Source organism: Phyllobates terribilis, unplaced genomic scaffold (genome assembly GCF_046119375.1).
Source record: "Phyllobates terribilis strain yellow unplaced genomic scaffold, ASM4611937v1 Scaffold_11__3_contigs__length_659146591, whole genome shotgun sequence".
NCBI classification, from domain to species: domain Eukaryota; kingdom Metazoa; phylum Chordata; class Amphibia; order Anura; family Dendrobatidae; genus Phyllobates; species Phyllobates terribilis.
The window spans coordinates 609,601,702-609,623,787 of NW_027362771.1; the positions used below are offsets into that span (position 1 = coordinate 609,601,702).

General features: G+C 37.9%; 9 non-coding genes across 9 annotated transcripts; all 9 read right to left on the minus strand.

The window, feature by feature from the left end:
- Positions 1-1,700: 1,700 nt before the first annotated feature.
- TRNAL-UAG (transfer RNA leucine (anticodon UAG)) lies at positions 1,701-1,782 on the minus strand. Its single transcript has one exon. It is a non-coding gene; the product is annotated as a tRNA-Leu (tRNA).
- Positions 1,783-4,602: 2,820 nt separating this feature from the next.
- TRNAL-UAG (transfer RNA leucine (anticodon UAG)) lies at positions 4,603-4,684 on the minus strand. The gene has a single exon. It is a non-coding gene; the product is annotated as a tRNA-Leu (tRNA).
- A 4,281-nt stretch (positions 4,685-8,965) lies between these two features.
- On the minus strand, positions 8,966-9,047 carry TRNAL-AAG (transfer RNA leucine (anticodon AAG)). Its single transcript has one exon. It is a non-coding gene; the product is annotated as a tRNA-Leu (tRNA).
- A 1,379-nt stretch (positions 9,048-10,426) lies between these two features.
- TRNAL-AAG (transfer RNA leucine (anticodon AAG)) lies at positions 10,427-10,508 on the minus strand. The gene has a single exon. It is a non-coding gene; the product is annotated as a tRNA-Leu (tRNA).
- Positions 10,509-13,333: 2,825 nt separating this feature from the next.
- On the minus strand, positions 13,334-13,415 carry TRNAL-UAG (transfer RNA leucine (anticodon UAG)). Its single transcript has one exon. It is a non-coding gene; the product is annotated as a tRNA-Leu (tRNA).
- A 1,358-nt stretch (positions 13,416-14,773) lies between these two features.
- TRNAL-AAG (transfer RNA leucine (anticodon AAG)) lies at positions 14,774-14,855 on the minus strand. The gene has a single exon. It is a non-coding gene; the product is annotated as a tRNA-Leu (tRNA).
- A 1,378-nt stretch (positions 14,856-16,233) lies between these two features.
- TRNAL-AAG (transfer RNA leucine (anticodon AAG)) lies at positions 16,234-16,315 on the minus strand. The gene has a single exon. It is a non-coding gene; the product is annotated as a tRNA-Leu (tRNA).
- A 1,361-nt stretch (positions 16,316-17,676) lies between these two features.
- TRNAL-AAG (transfer RNA leucine (anticodon AAG)) lies at positions 17,677-17,758 on the minus strand. The gene has a single exon. It is a non-coding gene; the product is annotated as a tRNA-Leu (tRNA).
- A 1,379-nt stretch (positions 17,759-19,137) lies between these two features.
- On the minus strand, positions 19,138-19,219 carry TRNAL-AAG (transfer RNA leucine (anticodon AAG)). The gene has a single exon. It is a non-coding gene; the product is annotated as a tRNA-Leu (tRNA).
- Between the last annotated feature and the right edge of the window lie 2,867 nt (positions 19,220-22,086).

The following is a 22,086-nucleotide window of genomic DNA, read 5'->3' on the forward strand; positions in this document are numbered from 1 at the left end:
TCCCATCCTTCCTGGACATTTCTTTCCTTTATAACATTCTACCTTTCCTTCCTTTTTACTGAGTCCGTTAAAAACTGCCTTTCTACAGTCCAATCTTAAAATCTTAGTTTTCACAGGTTTTCCACCTTTTGTAGTTCAAAAGTATAGGATAGAATTAACGCTGCCTCCTAAATTCTCAATCCCCTTTACTTCCTCAACTGTTTTCTAATTTTTGGTAAAAATTAGATCCAAATAAATAATGGCTGCGATGTGATTTGAACCCACGCCTCCAGAGAGACTGGAGCCTTAATCCAGCACGTTAGACCGCTCGGCCACGCTACCTCAAACGGATGTTCAAACTTATTTAAATCAGAAATTTGATAATAATATAAGTGGCAGAAAACATTGTATATCTAATTAGACAAAAATACAAATGTTATTATGCATGAGCAACGTAGTTATCAGGGATTTGTTTTTACATTGACTCTGGGGCACCATTTTGCAAAACATATGACTTGTCTCCAGATATTTAACTAATCTTTCCTCTGTTGGCTCATCGGCTAATTTTTAGATATCACTGAATTAGGTGGTATAGATTACTTGCTATGATCTCCCACATACAGGACACTCAAACATGAAGGATTCCTACACCCCTGCCTGTACGTAACAGATAATCAGAAGCAGCAGCAAGTAAGACATTATACAGCAGTGCAGAGCAGTGTAGCTATGAGTTCATCACTATTGTGACTTACTGGAAAGCAGCAGAAGCAGCATGGCTCTGTTTATGTTTGCTAATCACTGTGCTCATCCTGTATTGATAATCCTAAAAAGGCAGCAGGGATATGAGCTAGCAGTTAGACCTCATTTGACCAAGATTGCTTTTGGCAAATTTTGAGAATGGTTGATCATTGATTGAACTGACATGGATGTAACATAGATGGTAAATTATGTAATTAATTCTGATGCCTAAAGCTAACATGAACACTCATATGCAGTATTCATACGTAGGACTTTTTCACATGTTCCTTTTCTTCTACAGCACATTGAAGATCACTTGATGTTACATTTGCTTTCTTAGAGAACAGAGAAGCCAAATAAGAATTTAAAAGTTCAGTCTTCTCAACATCATTATTGACCACATTACCCTTTTCATCTCTTAAAAATCCTATAGCATCTTTGGTTTTTCTTTAACTTTTGACTTACTTCCAAAATCCTTTCTTATTGCTTTTGGTCTCTCTTGCAAGCCTCAATTCATTAATGGCTTTAGCTCTTCTAACGCTAGCCCAGCTTTCCCTGCAGACAGCATTATATTCTTCTTTAGATATGAACCCTTCTTTCCATTTGAAACTCATTTCTTTGTTCCTTTTCAGCAAGCTTTTAAGTTCAGTATTCAGCCTTCCTGGTCTCAATAAATGCTTTCCATTCTTCCTTCTTTTCGGGACTGTTACTGATTGTGCAGTGAGAATTAAATTTAGCAAAATCTCCCATCTTTCCTGGACATTTCTTTCCTTTAGAACATCCTACCTTTCCTTACTTTTTACTGAGTCCATTAAAAACTGTCTTTCTACAGTCCAATCTTAAAATCTCAGTTTTCGCAGCTTTTCCTCCTTTTGTAGTTCAAAATTATAGGATAGCATGATAGCTGCCTCCTAAGTTCTCAACCCCCTTTACTTCCTCAACCGTTTCCTAATTTTTGGTAAAAATTTGATCCAAATAAATAATGGCAGTGGTGGGATTTGAACCCACGCCTCCAGAGAGACTGGAGCCTAAATCCAGCCCCTTAGACCGCTCGGCCACACTACCTCTTACATATGTTTGAAGTTATTTATATCAGAAGTTTGCTTTTGATGTAAGTGGCAGAAAATATTTTATATCCAATATGACAAAAAGACAAATGTTATTATGCAACAGCAACGTAATTATCAGGGAATTGTTTGTACATTGACTTTGGGGCACCATTTTACAAAACATATGACTTGTATCCAGATATTTAACTAATCTTTCCTCTGTTGGCTCATCCGCTAATTTTTAGATATCACTGAATTAGGTGGTATAGATTATTTGCTATGATCTCCCACATACAGGACACTCAAACATGAAGGATTCCTACACCCCTGCCTGTACGTAACAGATAATCAGAAGCAGCAGCAAGGAAGACATTATAACGCAGTGCAGAGCAGTGTAGCTATGAATCCATCACTAGGGTGACTTACTGGAAAGCAGCAGAAGCAGCATGGCTCTGTTTATGTTTGCTAATCACTCTACTCATCCTGTATTGATAATCCTAAAAGGCAGCAGGGATATGAGCTAGCAATTAGACTTCTTTTGACCAAGATTGATTTTGGCAAATTTTGAGAATGGTTGATCATTGATTGAACTGACATGGAAGTAACATAGATGGTAAATTATGTAATTAATTCTGATGCCTAAAGCCAACATGACTATTCACATGCTGTATTCATACGTATGACTTGCTCACAAGTTCCTTTTCTTCTACAGCACAGTGAAGATCACTTGATGTTACATTTACTTTCTTAGAGAACACAGAAGCCAAATAGGAAATTAAAAGTTCAGTCTTCTCAACATCATTATTGACCACTTTACCCTTTTCATCTTTTAAAAATCCTAAAGCATCTTTGGCATTTCTTTAACTTTTGACTTACTTACAAAATCCTTTCTTATTGCTTTTGGTCTCTCTTGCAAGCCTCAATTCATTACTGGCTTTAGCTCTTCTAATGCTAGCCCAGCTTTCCCTGCAGACAGCATTATATTCTTCTTTCCATTTGATATTCATTTCTTTGTTCCTTTTAGCAAGCTTTTAAGTTCAGTATTCAGCCATCCTGGTCTCCATAAATGCTTTCCATTCTTCCTTCTTTTCGGGATTGTTACTGATTGTGCAGTGAGAATTTAATTTAGCAAAATCTCCCATCCTTCCTGGACATTTCTTTCCTTTATAACATTCTACCTTTCCTTCCTTTTTACTGAGTCCGTTAAAAACTGCCTTTCTACAGTCCAATCTTAAAATCTTAGTTTTCACAGGTTTTCCACCTTTTGTAGTTCAAAAGTATAGGATAGAATTAACGCTGCCTCCTAAATTCTCAATCCCCTTTACTTCCTCAACTGTTTTCTAATTTTTGGTAAAAATTAGATCCAAATAAATAATGGCTGCGATGTGATTTGAACCCACGCCTCCAGAGAGACTGGAGCCTTAATCCAGCACGTTAGACCGCTCGGCCACGCTACCTCAAACGGATGTTCAAACTTATTTAAATCAGAAATTTGATAATAATATAAGTGGCAGAAAACATTGTATATCTAATTAGACAAAAATACAAATGTTATTATGCATGAGCAACGTAGTTATCAGGGATTTGTTTTTACATTGACTCTGGGGCACCATTTTGCAAAACATATGACTTGTCTCCAGATATTTAACTAATCTTTCCTCTGTTGGCTCATCGGCTAATTTTTAGATATCACTGAATTAGGTGGTATAGATTACTTGCTATGATCTCCCACATACAGGACACTCAAACATGAAGGATTCCTACACCCCTGCCTGTACGTAACAGATAATCAGAAGCAGCAGCAAGTAAGACATTATACAGCAGTGCAGAGCAGTGTAGCTATGAGTTCATCACTATTGTGACTTACTGGAAAGCAGCAGAAGCAGCATGGCTCTGTTTATGTTTGCTAATCACTGTGCTCATCCTGTATTGATAATCCTAAAAAGGCAGCAGGGATATGAGCTAGCAGTTAGACCTCATTTGACCAAGATTGCTTTTGGCAAATTTTGAGAATGGTTGATCATTGATTGAACTGACATGGATGTAACATAGATGGTAAATTATGTAATTAATTCTGATGCCTAAAGCTAACATGAACACTCATATGCAGTATTCATACGTAGGACTTTTTCACATGTTCCTTTTCTTCTACAGCACATTGAAGATCACTTGATGTTACATTTGCTTTCTTAGAGAACAGAGAAGCCAAATAAGAATTTAAAAGTTCAGTCTTCTCAACATCATTATTGACCACATTACCCTTTTCATCTCTTAAAAATCCTATAGCATCTTTGGTTTTTCTTTAACTTTTGACTTACTTCCAAAATCCTTTCTTATTGCTTTTGGTCTCTCTTGCAAGCCTCAATTCATTAATGGCTTTAGCTCTTCTAACGCTAGCCCAGCTTTCCCTGCAGACAGCATTATATTCTTCTTTAGATATGAACCCTTCTTTCCATTTGAAACTCATTTCTTTGTTCCTTTTCAGCAAGCTTTTAAGTTCAGTATTCAGCCTTCCTGGTCTCAATAAATGCTTTCCATTCTTCCTTCTTTTCGGGACTGTTACTGATTGTGCAGTGAGAATTAAATTTAGCAAAATCTCCCATCTTTCCTGGACATTTCTTTCCTTTAGAACATCCTACCTTTCCTTACTTTTTACTGAGTCCATTAAAAACTGTCTTTCTACAGTCCAATCTTAAAATCTCAGTTTTCGCAGCTTTTCCTCCTTTTGTAGTTCAAAATTATAGGATAGCATGATAGCTGCCTCCTAAGTTCTCAACCCCCTTTACTTCCTCAACCGTTTCCTAATTTTTGGTAAAAATTTGATCCAAATAAATAATGGCAGTGGTGGGATTTGAACCCACGCCTCCAGAGAGACTGGAGCCTAAATCCAGCCCCTTAGACCGCTCGGCCACACTACCTCTTACATATGTTTGAAGTTATTTATATCAGAAGTTTGCTTTTGATGTAAGTGGCAGAAAATATTTTATATCCAATATGACAAAAAGACAAATGTTATTATGCAACAGCAACGTAATTATCAGGGAATTGTTTGTACATTGACTTTGGGGCACCATTTTACAAAACATATGACTTGTATCCAGATATTTAACTAATCTTTCCTCTGTTGGCTCATCCGCTAATTTTTAGATATCACTGAATTAGGTGGTATAGATTATTTGCTATGATCTCCCACATACAGGACACTCAAACATGAAGGATTCCTACACCCCTGCCTGTACGTAACAGATAATCAGAAGCAGCAGCAAGGAAGACATTATAACGCAGTGCAGAGCAGTGTAGCTATGAATCCATCACTAGGGTGACTTACTGGAAAGCAGCAGAAGCAGCATGGCTCTGTTTATGTTTGCTAATCACTCTACTCATCCTGTATTGATAATCCTAAAAGGCAGCAGGGATATGAGCTAGCAATTAGACTTCTTTTGACCAAGATTGATTTTGGCAAATTTTGAGAATGGTTGATCATTGATTGAACTGACATGGAAGTAACATAGATGGTAAATTATGTAATTAATTCTGATGCCTAAAGCCAACATGACTATTCACATGCTGTATTCATACGTATGACTTGCTCACAAGTTCCTTTTCTTCTACAGCACAGTGAAGATCACTTGATGTTACATTTACTTTCTTAGAGAACACAGAAGCCAAATAGGAAATTAAAAGTTCAGTCTTCTCAACATCATTATTGACCACTTTACCCTTTTCATCTTTTAAAAATCCTAAAGCATCTTTGGCATTTCTTTAACTTTTGACTTACTTACAAAATCCTTTCTTATTGCTTTTGGTCTCTCTTGCAAGCCTCAATTCATTACTGGCTTTAGCTCTTCTAATGCTAGCCCAGCTTTCCCTGCAGACAGCATTATATTCTTCTTTCCATTTGATATTCATTTCTTTGTTCCTTTTAGCAAGCTTTTAAGTTCAGTATTCAGCCATCCTGGTCTCCATAAATGCTTTCCATTCTTCCTTCTTTTCGGGATTGTTACTGATTGTGCTGTGAGAATTTAATTTAGCAAAATCTCCCATCCTTCCTGGACATTACTTTCCTTTAGAACATCCTACCTTTCCTTCCTTTTTACTGAGTCCATTAAAAACTGCCTTTCTACAGTCCAATCTTAAAATCTCAGTTTTCGCAGGTTTTCCTCCTTTTGTAGTTCAAAAGTATAGGATAGAATTACCGCTGCCTCCTAAAATCTCTATCCCCTTTACTTCCTCAACTGTTTCCTAATTTTTGGTAAAAATTAGATCCAAATAAATGATGGCAGCGGTGGGATTTGAACCCAAGCCTCCAGAGAGACTGAAGCCTAAACCCAGCACCTTAGACTGCTCGGCCACGCTACCTCGTACATATGTTTAATGTTATTTATATCAAAAGTTTGCTTTTGATGTAAGTGGCAGAAAATATTTTATATCCAATAATACAAAAAGACAAATGTTATTATGTATGAGCAACGTAATTATCAGGGATTTGTTTGTACATTGACTCTGGGGCACCATTTTACAAAACATATGACTTGTATCCAGATATTTAACTAATCTTTCCTCTGTTGGCTCATCCGCTAATTTTTAGATATCACTGAATTAGGTGGTAGAGATTACTTGCTATGATCTCCCATATACAGGACACTCAAACATGAAGGATTCCTACACCCCTGCCTGTACGTAACAGATAATCAGAAGCAGCAGCAAGGAAGACATTATACAGCAGTGCAGAGCAGTGTAGCTATGAGTTCATCAATAGGTTGACTTACTGGATAGCAGCAGAAGCAGCATGGCTCTGTTTATGTTTGCTAATCACTCTACTCATCCTGTATTGATAATCCTAAAAAGGCAGCAGGGATATGAGCTAGCAGTTAGACTTCTGTTGACCAAGATTGATTTTGGCAAATTTTGAGAATGGTTGATCATTGATTGAACTGACATCGATGTACCATAGATGGTAAATTATGTAATTAATTCTGATGCCTAAAGCCAACATGACTATTCATATGCCGTATTGTTATGTATGACTTGCTCACATGTTCCTTTTCTTCTACAGCACAGTGAAGATCACTTGATGTTACATTTGCTTTCTTAGAGAACACAGAAGCAAAACAGGAATTTAAAAGTTCAGTATTCTCAACATCATTATTGACCACTTTACCCTTTTCATCCTTTAAAAATCCTATAGCATCTTTGGCTTTTCTTTAACTTTTGACTTACTTCCAAAATCCTTTCTTATTGCTTTTGGTCTCTCTTGCAAGCCTCACTTCATTACTGGCTTTAGCTCTTCTAACGCTAGCCCACCTTTCCCTGCAGACAGCATTATATTCTTCTTTAGATATGAACCCTTCTTTTCATTTGATATTCATTTCTTTGTTCCTTTTTAGCAAGCTTTTAAGTTCAGTAATCAGACATCCTGGTCTCCATAAATGCTTTCCATTCTTCCTTCCTTTTGGGATTGTTACTGATTGTGCAGTGAGAATATAATTTAGCAAAATCCCCCATCCTTCCTGGACATTTCTTTCCTTTAGAACATCCTATTTTTCCTTCCTTTTTACTGAGTCCATTAAAAACTGCTTTTCTACAGTCCAATCTTAAAATCTCAGTTTTCGCAGGTTTTCCACCTTTTGTAGTTCAAAAGTATAGGATAAAATTACTGCTGCCTCCTAAATTCTCAACCCCCTATACTTCCTCAACTGTTTCCTAATTTTTGGTAACAATTAGATCCAAATAAATAATGGCAGCGGTGGGATTTGTACCCACGCCTCCAGAGACACTGGAGCCTTAATCCAGCGCCTTAGACCGCTCGGCCACGCTACGTCATACGGATGTTCAAACTTATTTAAATCAGAAATTTGCTAATGATATAAGTTGCGGAAAACAATGTATATCTAATTAGACAAAAATACAAATGTTATTATGTATGAGCAATGCAATTATCAGGGATTTGTTTGTACATTGACTCTGGGGCACCATTTTGCAAAACATATGACTTGTATCCAGATATTTAACTAATCTTTCCTCTGTTGGCTTAACCGCTAATTTTTAGATATCACTGAATTAGGTGGTATAGATTACTTGCTATGATCTCCCACATACAGGACACTCAAACATGAAGGATTCCTACACCCCAGCCTGTACGTAACAGATAATCAGAAGCAGCAGCAAGGAAGACATTATACAGCAGTGCAGAGCAGTGTAGCTATGAATCCATCACTAGGGTGACTTACTGGAAAGCAGCAGAAGCAGCATGGCTCTGTTTATGTTTGCTAATCACTCTGCTCATCCTGTATTGATAATCCTAAAAAGGCAGCAGGGATATGAGCTAGCAGTTAGACTTCATTTGACCAAGATTGATTTTGGCAAATTTTGAGAATCATTGATCACTGATTGAACTGACATCGATGTAACATAGATGGTAAATTATGTAATTAATTCTGATGCCTAAAGCCAACATGACTACTCATATGCCGTATTCTTATGTATGACTTGCTCACATGTTCCTTTTCTTCTACAGCACAGTGAAGATCACTTGATGTTACATTTGCTTTCTTAGAGAACACAGAAGCCAAATAGGAATTTAAAAGTTCAGTTTTCTCAACATCATTATTGACCACTTTACCCTTTTCATCCTTTAAAAATCCTATAGCATCTTTGGCTTTTCTTTAACTTTTGACTTACTTCCAAAAACCTTTCTTATTGCCTTTGGTCTCTCTTGCAAGCCTCACTTCATTACTGGCTTTAGCTCTTCTAATGCTAGCCCACCTTTCCCTGCAGACAGCATTATATTCTTCTTTAGATATGAACCCTTCTTTTCATTTGATATTCATTTCTTTGTTCCTTTTTAGCAAGCTTTTAAGTAGAGTATTCAGACATCCTGGTCTCCATAAATGCTTTCCATTCTTCCTTCTTTTTGGGATTGTTACTGATTGTGCAGTGAGAATTTAATTTAGCAAAATCCCCCATCCTTCCTGGACATTTCTTTCCTTTAGAACATCCTATTTTTCCTTCCTTTTTACTGAGTCCATTAAAAACTGCCTTTCTACAGTCCAATCTTAAAATCTCAGTTTTCGCAGGTTTTCCACCTTTTGTAGTTCAAAAGTATAGGATAAAATTACTGCTGCCTCCTAAATTCTCAACCCCCTATACTTCCTCAACTGTTTCCTAATTTTTGGTAAAAATTAGATCCAAATAAATAATGACAGCAGTGGGATTTGAACCCACGCCTCCAGTGAGACTGTAGCCTTAATCCAGCGCCTTAGACCGCTCAGCCACGCTACCTCATACGGATGTTCAAACTTATTTAAATCAGATATTTGCTAATGATATAAGTGGCAGAAAACACTGTATATCTAATTAGACAAAAATACAAATGTTATTATGCATGAGCAACATAATTATTAGGGATTTGTTTGTACATTGACTCTGGGGCACCATTTTGCAAAACATATGACTTGTATCCAGATATTTAACTAATCTTTCCTCTGTTGGCTCAATTGCTAATTTTTAGATATCACTGAATTAGGTGGTATAGATTACTTGCTATGATCTCCCACATACAGGACACTCAATCATGAAGTATTCCTGCACCCCTGCCTGTACGTAACAGATAATCAGAAGCAGCAGCAAGGAAGACATTATACAGCAGTGCAGAGCAGTGTAGCTATGAATCCATCACTTGGGTGACTTACTGGAAAGCAGCAGAAGCAGCATGGCTCTGTTTATGTTTGCTAATCACTCTGCTCATCCTGTATTGATAATCCTAAAAAGGCAGCAGGGATATGAGCTAGCAGTTAGACTTCATTTGACCAAGATTGATTTTGGCAAATTTTGAGAATCGTTGATCATTGATTGAACTGACATCGATGTAACATAGATGGTAAATTATGTAATTAATTCTGATGCCTAAAGCCAACATGACTATTCATATGCCGTATTCTTATGAATAACTTGCTCACATGTTCCTTTTCTTCTACAGCACAGTGAAGATCACTTGATGTTACATTTGCTTTCTTAGAGAACACAGAAGCAAAACAGGAATTTAAAAGTTCAGTCTTCTCAACATCATTATTGACCACATTACCCTTTTCATCCTTTAAAAATCCTATAGCATCTTTGGCTTTTCTTTAACTTTTGACTTACTTCCAAAATCCTTTCTTATTGCTTTTGGTCTCTCTTGCAAGCCTCACTTCATTACTGGCTTTAGCTCTTCTAACGCTAGCCCACCTTTCCCTGCAGACAGCATTATATTCTTCTTTAGATATGAACCCTTCTTTTCATTTGATATTCATTTCTTTGTTCCTTTTTAGCAAGCTTTTAAGTAGAGTATTCAGACATCCTGGTCTCCATAAATGCTTTCCATTCTTCCTTCTTTTTGGGATTGTTACTGATTGTGCAGTGAGAATTTAATTTAGCAAAATCCCCCATCCTTCCTGGACATTTCTTTCCTTTAGAACATCCTATTTTTCCTTCCTTTTTACTGAGTCCATTAAAAACTGCCTTTCTACAGTCCAATCTTAAAATCTCAGTTTTCGCAGGTTTTCCACCTTTTGTAGTTCAAAAGTATAGGATAAAATTACTGCTGCCTCCTAAATTCTCAACCCCCTATACTTCCTCAACTGTTTCCTAATTTTTGGTAAAAATTAGATGCAAATAAATAATGGCAGCGGTAGGATTTGAACCCACGCCTCCAGAGAGACTGGAGCCTTAAACCAGCGCCTTAGACCGCTCGGCCACGTTACCTCATACGGATGTTAAAACTTATTTAAATCAGAAATTTGCTAATGATATAAGTTGTGGAAAACATTGTATAACTAATTAGACAAAAATACAAATGTTATTATGCATGAGCAACGCAATAATCAGGGATTTGTTTGTACATTGACTCTGGGGCACCATTTTGCAAAACATATGACTTGTATCCAGATATTTAACTAATCTTTCCTCTGTTGGCTCAACCGCTAATTTTTAGATATCACTGAATTAGGTGGTATAGATTACTTGCTATGATCTGCCACATACAGGACACTAAAACATGAAGGATTCCTACACCGCTGCCTGTACGTAACAGATAATCAGAAGCAGCAGCAAGGAAGACATTATACAGCAGTGCAGAGCAGTGTAGCTATGAGTTCATCACTAGGGTGACTTACTGGAAAGCAGCAGAAGCAGCATGGCTCTGTTTATGTTTGCTAATCACTCTGCTCATCCTGTATTGATAATCCTAAAAAGGCAGCAGGGATATGAGCTAGCAGTTAGACTTCCTTTGACCAAGATTGATTTTGGCAAATTTTGAGAATCGTTGATCACTGATTGAACTGACATCGATGTAACATAGATGGTAAATTATGTAATTAATTTTGATGCCTAAAGCCAACATGACTATTCATATGCCGTATTCTTATGTATGACTTGCTCACATGTTCCTTTTCTTCTACAGCACAGTGAAGATCACTTGATGTTACATTTGCTTTCTTAGAGAACACAGAAGCAAAATAGGAATTTAAAAGTTCAGTTTTCTCAACATCATTATTGACCACTTTACCCTTTTCATCCTTTAAAAATCCTATAGCATCTTTGACTTTTCTTTAACTTTTAACTTACTTCCAAAAACCTTTCTTATTGCCTTTGGTCTCTCTTGCAAGCCTCACTTCATTACTGGCTTTAGCTCTTCTAATGCTAGCCCAGCTTTCCCTGCAGACAGCATTATATTCTTTAGATATGAACCGTTCTTTTCATTTGATATTCATTTCTTTGTTCATTTTTAGCAAGCTTTTCCGTTCAGTATTCAGCCATCCTGGTCTCCATATATGCTTTCAATTCTTCCTTCTTTTCGGGATTGTTACTGATTGTGCTGTGAGAATTTAATTTAGCAAAATCTCCCATCCTTCCTGGACATTACTTTCCTTTAGAACATCCTACCTTTCCTTCCTTTTTCCTGAGTCCATTAAAAACTGCCTTTCTACAGTCCAATCTTAAAATCTCAGTTTTCGCAGGTTTTCCTCCTTTTGTAGTTCAAAAGTATAGGATAGAATTACCGCTGCCTCCTAAAATCTCTATCCCCTTTACTTCCTCAACTGTTTCATAATTTTTAGTAAAAATTAGATCCAAATAAATGATGGCGGCGGTGGGATTTGAACCCATGCCACCAGAGAGACTGAAGCCTAAATCCAGCACCTTAGACTGCTCGGCCACGCTGCCACTTACATATGTTTAATGTTATTTATATCAAAAGTTTGCTTTTGATGTAAGTGGCAGAAAATATTTTATATCCAATAATACAAAAAGACAAATGTTATTATGCAACAGCAACGTAATTATTAGGGAATTGTTTTTACATTGACACTGGGGCACCATTTTACAAAACATATGACTTGTATCCAGATATTTAACTAATCTTTCCTCTGTTGGCTCATCCGCTAATTTTTAGATATCACTGAATTAGGTGGTATAGATTACTTGCTATGATCTCCCATATACAGGACCCTCAAATATGAAGGATTCCTACACCCCTGCCTGTACGTAACAGATAATCAGAAGCAGCAGCAAGGAAGACATTATACAGCAGTGCAGAGCAGTGTAGCTATGAGTTCATCAATAGGGTGACTTACTGGATAGCAGCAGAAGCAGCATGGCACTGTTTATGTTTGCTAATCACTCTACTCATCCTGTATTGATAATCCTAAAAAGGCAGCAGGGATATGAGCTAGCAGTTAGACTTCTTTTGACCAAGATTGATTTTGTCAAATTTTGAGAATGGTTGATCATTGATTGAACTGACATGGATGTAACATAGATGGTAAATTATGCAGTTAATTCTGATGCCTAAAGCCAACATGACTATTCATATGCCGTATTCATACGTATGACTTGCTCACATGTTCCTTTTCTTCTACAGCACAGTGAAGATCACTTGATGTTACATTTACTTTATTAGAGAACACAGAAGCCAAATAGGAATTTAAAAGTTCAGTCTTCTCAACATCATTATTGACCACATTACCCTTTTCATCTTTTAAAAATCCTATAGCATCTTTGGCTTTTCTTTAACTTTTGACTTACTTCCAAAATCCTTTCCTATTGCTTTTGGTCTCTCTTGCAAGCCTCAATTCATTACTGGCTTTAGCTCTTCTAACTCTAGCCCAGCTTTCCCTGCAGACAGCATTATATTCTTCTTTAGATATGAACCCCTCTTTCCATTTGATACTCATTTCTTTGTTCCTTTTCAGCAAGCTTTTAAGTTCAGTATTCAGCCATCCTGGTCTCAATAAATGCTTTCCATTCTTCCGTCTTTTCGGGATTGTTACTGATTGTGCAGTGAGAATTTAATTTAGCAAAATCTCCCATCTTTCCTGGACATTTCTTTCCTTTAGAACATCCTACCTTTCCTTACTTTTTACTGAGTCCATTAAAAACTGTCTTTCTACAGTCCAATCTTAAAATCTCAGTTTTCGCAGGTTTTCCTCCTTTTGTAGTTCAAAATTATAGAATACTATGATCGCTGCCTCCTAAGTTCTCAACCCCCTTTACTTCCTAATTTTTGGTAAAAATTTGATCCTAATAAATAATGGCAGCGGTGGGATTTGAACCCACGCCTCCAGAGAGACTGGAGCCTAAATCCAGCGCCTTAGACCGCTCGGCCACGCGACCTCTTACATATGCATAAAGTTATTTATATCAGTAGTTTGCTTTTGATGTAAGTGGCAGAAAATATTTTATATCAAATATGACAAAAAGACAAATGTTATTATGCAACAGCAACGTAATTATCAGGGAATTGTTTGTACATTGACTTTGGGGCACCATTGTACAAAACATATGACTTGTATCCAGATATTTAACTAATCTTTCCTCTGTTGGCTCATCCGCTAATTTTTAGATATCACTGAATTAGGTGGTATAGATTACTTGCTATGATCTCCCATATACAGGACCCTCAAACATGAAGGATTCCTACACCCCTGCCTGTACGTAACAGATAATCAGAAGCAGCAAGGAAGACATTATACAGCAGTGCAGAGCAGTGTAGCTATGAGTCCATCACTAGGGTGACATACTGGAAAGCAGCAGAAGCAGCATGGCTCTGTTTATGTTTGCTAATCACTCTACTCATCCTGTATTGATAATCCTAAAAAGGCAGCAGGGATATGAGCTAGCAGTTGGACTTCTTTTGACCAAGATTGATTTTGGCACATTTTGAGAATGGTTGATCATTGATTGAACTGACATGGATGTAACATAGATGGTAAATTATGTAATTAATTCTGATGCCTAAAGCCAACATGACTATTCACATGCCGTATTCATACGTATGACTTGCTCACATGTTCCTTTTCTTCTTCAGCACAGTGAAGATCACTTGATGTTACATTTACTTTCTTAGAGAACACAGAAGCCAAATAGGAATTTAAAAGTTCAGTCTTTTCAACATCATTATTGACCACTTTACCCTTTTCATCTTTTAAAAATCCTATAGCATCTTTGGCTTTTCTTTAACTTTTGACTTACTTCCAAAATCCTTTCTAATTGCTTTTGGTCTCTCTTGCAAGCCTCAATTCATTACTGGCTTTAGCTCTTCTAACGCTAGCCCAGCTTTCCCTGCAGACAGCATTATATTCTTCTTTCCATTTGATATTCATTTCTTTGTTCCTTTTTAGCAAGCTTTTAAGTTCAGTATTCAGCCATCCTGGTCTCCATAAATGCTTTCCATTCTTCCTTCTTTTTGGGATTGTTACTGATTGTGCAGTGAGAGTTTAATTTAGCAAAATCTCCCATCCTTCCTGGACATTTCTTTCCTTTAGAACATCCTACTTTTCCTTCCTTTTTACTGAGTCCATTAAAAACTGCCTTTCTACAGTCCAATCTTAAAATCTCAGTTTTCGCAGGTTTTCCACCTTTTGTAGTTCAAAAGTATAGGATAGAATTACCGCTGTCTCCTAAATTCTCAATCCCCTTTACTTCCTTAACTGTTTCCTAATTTTTGGTAAAAATTAGATCCAAATAAATAATGGCAGCGGTGGGATTTGAACCCACGCCTCCAGAGAGACTGGAACCTTAATCCAGCGCCTTAGACCGCTCAGCCCCGCTACCTCATACAGATGTTCAAACTTATTTAAATCAGAAATTTGCTAATGATATAAGTTGCAGAAAACATTGTATAACTAATTAGACAAAAATACAAATGTTATTATGCATGAGCAACGCAGTTATCAGGGATTTGTTTGTACATTGACTCTGGGGCACCATTTTACAAAACATATGACTTGTATCCAGATATTTAACTAATCTTTCCTCTGTTGGCTCAACCGCTAATTTTTAGATATCACTGAATTAGGTGGTATAGATTACTTGCTATGATCACCCACATACAGGACACTCAAAAATGAAGGATTCCTACACCCCTGCCTGTACGTAACAGATAATCAGAAGCAGCAGCAAGGAAGACATTATACAGCAGTGCAGAGCAGTGTAGCAATGAGTTCGTCAATAGGGTGACTTACTGGAAAGCAGCAGAAGCAGCATGGCTCTGTTTATGTTTGCTAATCACTCTGCTCATCCTGTATTGATAATCCTAAAAAGGCAGCAGGGATATGAGCTAGCAGATAGACTTCATTTGACCAAGATTGATTTTGGCAAATTTTGAGAATCGTTGATCATTGATTGAACTGACATCGATGTAACATAGATGGTAAATTATGTAATTAATTCTTATGCCTAAAGCCAACATGACTATTCATATGCCGTATTCTTATGTATGACTTGCTCACATGTTCCTTTTCTTCTACAGCACAGTGAAGATCACTTGATGTTACATATGCTTTCTTAGAGAACACAGAAGCAAAACAGGAATTTAAAAGTTCAGTCTTCTCAACATCATTATTGACCACTTTACCCTTTTCATCCTTTAAAAATCCTATAGCATCTTTGGCTTTTCTTTAACTTTTGACTTACTTCCAAAATCCTTTCTTATTGCTTTTGGTCTCTCTTGCAAGCCTCACTTCATTACTGGCTTTAGCTCTTCTAACGCTAGCCCACCTTTCCCTGCAGACAGCATTATATTCTTCTTTAGATATGAACCCTTCTTTTCATTTGATATTCATTTCTTTGTTCCTTTTTAGCAAGCTTTTAAGTTCAGTATTCAGACATCCTGGTCTCCATAAATGCTTTCCATTCTTCCTTCTTTTTGGGATTGTTACTGATTGTGCAGTGAGAATTTAATTTAGCAAAATCCCCCATCCTTCCTGGACATTTCTTTCCTTTAGAACATCCTATTTTCCTTCCTTTTTACTGAGTCCATTAAAAACTGCCTTTCTACAGTCCAATCTTAAAATCTCAGTTTTCGCAGGTTTTCCACCTTTTGTAGTTCAAAAATATAGGATAAAATTACTGCTGCCTCCTAAATTCTCAACCCCCTATACTTCCTCAACTGTTTCCTAATTTTTGGTAAAAATTAGATCCAAATAAATAATGGCAGTGGTGGGATTTGAAACCACGCCTCCAGAGAGACTGGAGCCTTAATCCAGCGCCTTAGACCGCTCGGCCACGCTACCTCATACGGATGTTCAAACTTATTTAAATCAGAAATTTGCTAATGATATAAGTTGCGGAAAACATTGTATAACTAATTAGACAAAAATACAAATGTTATTATGCATGAGCAACGCAATTATCAGGGATTTGTTTGTACATTGACTCTGGGGCACCATTTTGCAAAACATATGACTTGTATGCAGATATTTAACTAATCTTTCCTCTGTTGGCTCAACCGCTAATTTTTAGATATCACTAAATTAGGTGGTATAGATTACTTGCTATGATCTCCCACATACAGGACACTCAAACATGAAGGATTCCTACACCGCTGCCTGTACGTAACAGATAATCAGAAGCAGCAGCAAGGAAGACATTATACAGCAGTGCAGAGCAGTGTAGCTATGAGTTCATCACTAGGGTGACTTACTGGAAAGCAGCAGAAGCAGCATGGCTCTGTTTATGTTTGCTAATCACTCTGCTCATCCTGTATTGATAATCCTAAAAAGGCAGCAGGGATATGAGCTAGCAGTTAGACTTCATTTGACCAAGATTGATTTTGGCAAATTTTAAGAATCGTTGATCACTGATTGAACTGACATCGATGTAACATAGATGGTAAATTATGTAATTAATTCTGATGCCTAAAGCCAACATGACTATTCATATGCTGTATTCTTATGTATGACTTGCTCACATGTTCCTTTTCTTCTACAGCACAGTGAAGATCACTTGATGTTACATATGCTTTCTTAGAGAACACAGAAGCAAAATAGGAATTTAAAAGTTCAGTTTTCTCAACATCATTATTGACCACTTTACCCTTTTCATCCTTTAAAAATCCTATAGCATCTTTGGCTTTTCTTTAACTTTTGACTTACTTCCAAAAACCTTTCTTATTGCCTTTGGTCTCTCTTGCAAGCCTCACTTCATTACTGGCTTTAGCTCTTCTATTGCTAGCCCAACTTTCCCTGCAGACAGCATTATATTCTTCTTTCCATTTGATATTCATTTCTTTGTTCCTTTTTAGCAAGCTTTTAAGTTCAGTATTCAGCCATCCTGGTCTCCATAAATGCTTTCCATTCTTCCTTCTTTTTGGGATTGTTACTGATTGTGCAGTGAGAGTTTAATTTAGCAAAATCTCCCATCCTTCCTGGACATTTCTTTCCTTTAGAACATCCTACTTTTCCTTCCTTTTTACTGAGTCCATTAAACACTGCCTTTCTACAGTCCAATATTAAAATCTCAGTTTTCGCAGGTTTTCCACCTTTTGTAGTTCAAAAGTATAGGATAGAATTACCGCTGTCTCCTAAATTCTCAATCCCCTTTACTTCCTTAACTGTTTCCTAATTTTTGGTAAAAATTAGATCCAAATAAATAATGGCAGCGGTGGGATTTGATCCCACGCCTCCAGAGAGACTGGAACCTTAATCCAGCGCCTTAGACCGCTCAGCCACGCTACCTCATACGGATGTTCAAACTTATTTAAATCAGAAATTTGCTAATGATATAAGTTGCAGAAAACATTGTATAACTAATTAGACAAAAATACAAATGTTATTATGCATGAGCAACGCAGTTATCAGGGATTTGTTTGTACATTGACTCTGGGGCACCATTTTACAAAACATATGACTTGTATTCACATATTTAACTAATCTTTCCTCTGTTGGCTCAACCGCTAATTTTTAGATATCACTGAATTAGGTGGTATAGATTACTTGCTATGATCTCCCACATACAGAATACTCAAAAATGAAGGATTCCTACACCCCTGCCTGTACGTAACAGATAATCAGAAGCAGCAGCAAGGAAGACATTATACAGCAGTGCAGAGCAGTGTAGCAATGAGTTCGTCACTAGGGTTACTTACTGGAAAGCAGCAGAAGCAGCATGGCTCTGTTTATGTTTGCTAATCACTCTGCTCATCCTGTATTGATAATCCTAAAAAGGCAGCAGGGATATGAGCTAGCAGTTAGACTTCATTTGACCAAGATTGATATTGGCAAATTTTGAGAATCGTTGATCATTGATTGAACTGACATCGATGTAACATAGTTGGTAAATTATGTAATTAATTCTGATGCCTAAAGCCAACATGACTATTCATATGCCGTATTCTTATGTATGACTTGCTCACATGTTCCTTTTCTTCTACAGCACAGTGAAGATCACTTGATGTTACATTTGCTTTCTTAGAGAACACAGAAGCAAAACAGGAATTTAAAAGTTCAGTCTTCTCAACATCATTATTGACCACTTTACCCTTTTCATCCTTTAAAAATCCTATAGCATCTTTGGCTTTTCTTTAACTTTTGACTTACTTCCAAAATCCTTTCTTATTGCTTTTGGTCTCTCTTGCAAGCCTCACTTCATTACTGGCTTTAGCTCTTCTAACGCTAGCCCACCTTTCCCTGCAGACAGCATTATATTCTTCTTTAGATATGAACCCTTCTTTTCATCTGATATTCATTTCTTTGTTCCTTTTTAGCAAGCTTTTAAGTTCAGTATTCAGACATCCTGGTCTCCATAAATGCTTTCCATTCTTCCTTCTTTTTGGGATTGTTACTGATTGTGCAGTGAGAATTTAATTTAGCAAAATCCCCCATCCTTCCTGGACATTTCTTTCCTTTAGAACATCCTATTTTTCCTTCCTTTTTACTGAGTCCATTAAAAACTGCCTTTCTACAGTCCAATCTTAAAATCTCAATTTTCGCAGGTTTTCCACCTTTTGTAGTTCAAAAGTATAGCATAAAATTACTGCTGCCTCCTAAATTCTCAACCCCCTATACTTCCTCAACTGTTTCCTAATTTTTGGTAAAAATTAGATCCAAATAAATAATGGCAGTGGTGGGATTTGAAACCACGCCTCCAGAGAGACTGGAGCCTTAATCCAGCGCCTTAGACCGCTCGGCCACGCTACCTCATACGGATGTTCAAACTTATTTAAATCAGAAATTTGCTAATGATATAAGTTGCGGAAAACATTGTATAACTAATTAGACAAAAATACAAATGTTATTATGCATGAGCAACGCAATTATCAGGGATTTGTTTGTACATAGACTCTGGGGCACCATTTTACAAAACATATGACTTGTATCCAGATATTTAACTAATCTTTCCTCTGTTGGCTCATCCGCTAATTTTTAGATATCACTGTATTAGGTGGTATAGATTACTTGCTATGTTCTCCCACATACAGGACACTCAAACATGAAGGATTCCTACACCCCTGCCTGTACGTAACAGATAATCAGAAGCAGCAGCAAGGAAGACATTGTACAGCAGTGCAGAGCAATGTAGCTATGAGTTCATCACTAGGGTGACTTATTGGAAAGCAGCAGAAGCAGCATGGCTCTGTTTATGTTTGCTAATCACTCTGCTCATCCTGTATTGATAACCCTAAAAAGGCAGCAGGGATATGAGCTAGCAGTTAGACTTCATTTGACCAAGATTGATTTTGGCAAATTTTGAGAATGGTTGATCATTGATTGAACTGACATGGATGTAACATAGATGGTAAATTATGTAATTAATTCTGATGCCTAAAGCCAACATGACCACTCATATGCAGTATTCATACTTAAGACTTGTTCACATGTTCCTTTTCTTCTACAGCACAGTGAAGATCACTTGATGTTACATTTGCTTTCTTAGAGAACACAGAAGCCAAATAGGAATTTAAAAGTTCAGTCTTCTCAACATCATTATTGACCACATTACCCTTTTCATCTTTTAAAAATCCAATAGCATCTTTGGCTTTTCTTTAACTTTTGACTTACTTCCAAAATCCTTTCTTATTGCTTTTGGTCTCTCTTGCAAGCCTCAATTCATTACTGGCTTTAGCTCTTCTAATACTAGCCCAGCTTTCCCTGCAGACAGCATTATATACTTCTTTAGATATGAACCCTTCTTTCCATTTGATACTCATTTCTTTGTTCAGGACAATCAAACATGAATGAGTCCTACACCCCTGACTGTACGTAACAGATAATCAGAAGCAGCAGCAAGGAAGACATTATACAGCAGTGCAGAGCACTCAATGGAAGTGCATTGAGGTGAAGTGTGGATTGCTGGAAAAAAAAAAAAACTCTCTAAATCTCTTAGTTTGCGAGTGTGAACAAGCTGCGTGTGTCCGGAGCGTAAGTGCAAATGAAAATAAGTGTGTAACTTGCTTTTCAGTGACTTTGTTTTCAGGGAGTTTGGAAGGGAGGACTTAGGACTGAATTGCTGACTGTATTTCATTCTTTCTTTACTTTTTACTTAATTAATCCACCTGACCTACTTAGCTGATTCCCCCGTCCATACTTAATACTTAATTGATCCCCGTCCATACTTAACTGATCCCCCACCGATATCTAATTGATACACTTGCACATCCCTAATTGATCCCCGTCCATACACCTATATATAAATAATTGTGTTTTGTAATTGTATATATATACTGACTGTATCCCCATATTTAGAACGACGTCCATGTTGGCCGGAGCCGTGCAGTGTACATCTTGTGCAATGTTTGCATTCCGTGAGCAACCGCTCGAGGATCCATACTGCTGCGAGAGATGTGAGCATATCGTGCACTTGGAAGCCCAAATTCTGGATCTAAGTGCTCAGATAGCGATACTGAGGAGCATCGACAACATGGAACGGAGTTTGCTGCTCACCGAGCAGACACTCAATGGGTCAATACTGGGGGTGGAGCATAGAGGGGAAGTGCAGGCTGAACAGGCAGGGAGCTGGATAACAGTTAGGAGGGATAGAGGGAAGAAGTATCTGAAGGCTGGTTCAGAACCGTCATTATTGGAGCACGACAGATCCTCTGACCTCCGGGGGAGTGTATGCTCCAGTAATGAGGGGGAGGGGGGAAGTGTAGGGCAGGCAAGACAGGTTCTGGTAGTGGGTGACTCTTTTATTAGGGGGACAGACAGGGCAATCTGTCACAAAGACCGGGATCGCCGAACGGTGTGCTAACTCTCTGGCGCTCGAGTCCAGCACATCGCGGATCGGGTTGACAGGTTACTGGGTGGGGCTGGCGAAGACCCAGTGGTCATGGTCCACATCGGCACCAATGACAAAGTGAGTGGTAGATGGAGGGTCCTTAAAAATGATTTCAGGGACCTAGGTTGGAAGCTTAGGGCAAGGACCTCCAAGGTAGTTTTCTCAGAAATACTACCAATCCCGCGAGCCACACAGGAGCGCCAACGGGAAGTTAGGGAGGTGAATAAGTGGCTAAAGAGTTGGTGCAAGGAAGAAGGGTTTGGGTTCATGGAGAACTGGGCCTACTTCGCGGTCGGCTACAGGCTCTACCATAGGGACGGGCTGCACCTCAATGGGGAGGGTGCAGCGGTGCTGGGGAAGAATATGGGTAATAGGTTGGAGGAGTTTTTAAACTAGAGATGGGGGGGGAACCAAGGAAATAGGTGGGATGTGAGGCAAGCAAGGGGGAAGGGGAGAAGTGAATATAATGAGGGTGGAGAGGGGGGTGGGGATAGTACAGTTAGATCATTAGAGAAGAATAGGATGCTAAATAACCGCAAAGTTTTATCTTGCATGCTGACCAATGCAAGAAGCCTGACCAATAAGGCGGATGAGCTGCGGGCGCTTATATCGGAGGAGAAGTATGACATCGTAGGTATAACAGAGAATTGGTTAGACGATAGCTACGACTGGGCGGTAAATTTATTAGATTATAGTTTATTTAGAAGGGACCGGAAACAGGGGAAAGGCGGAGGAGTCTGCTTATATGTAAAGTCATGTCTAAAACCCAGACTAAGGGAAGATATAGTAG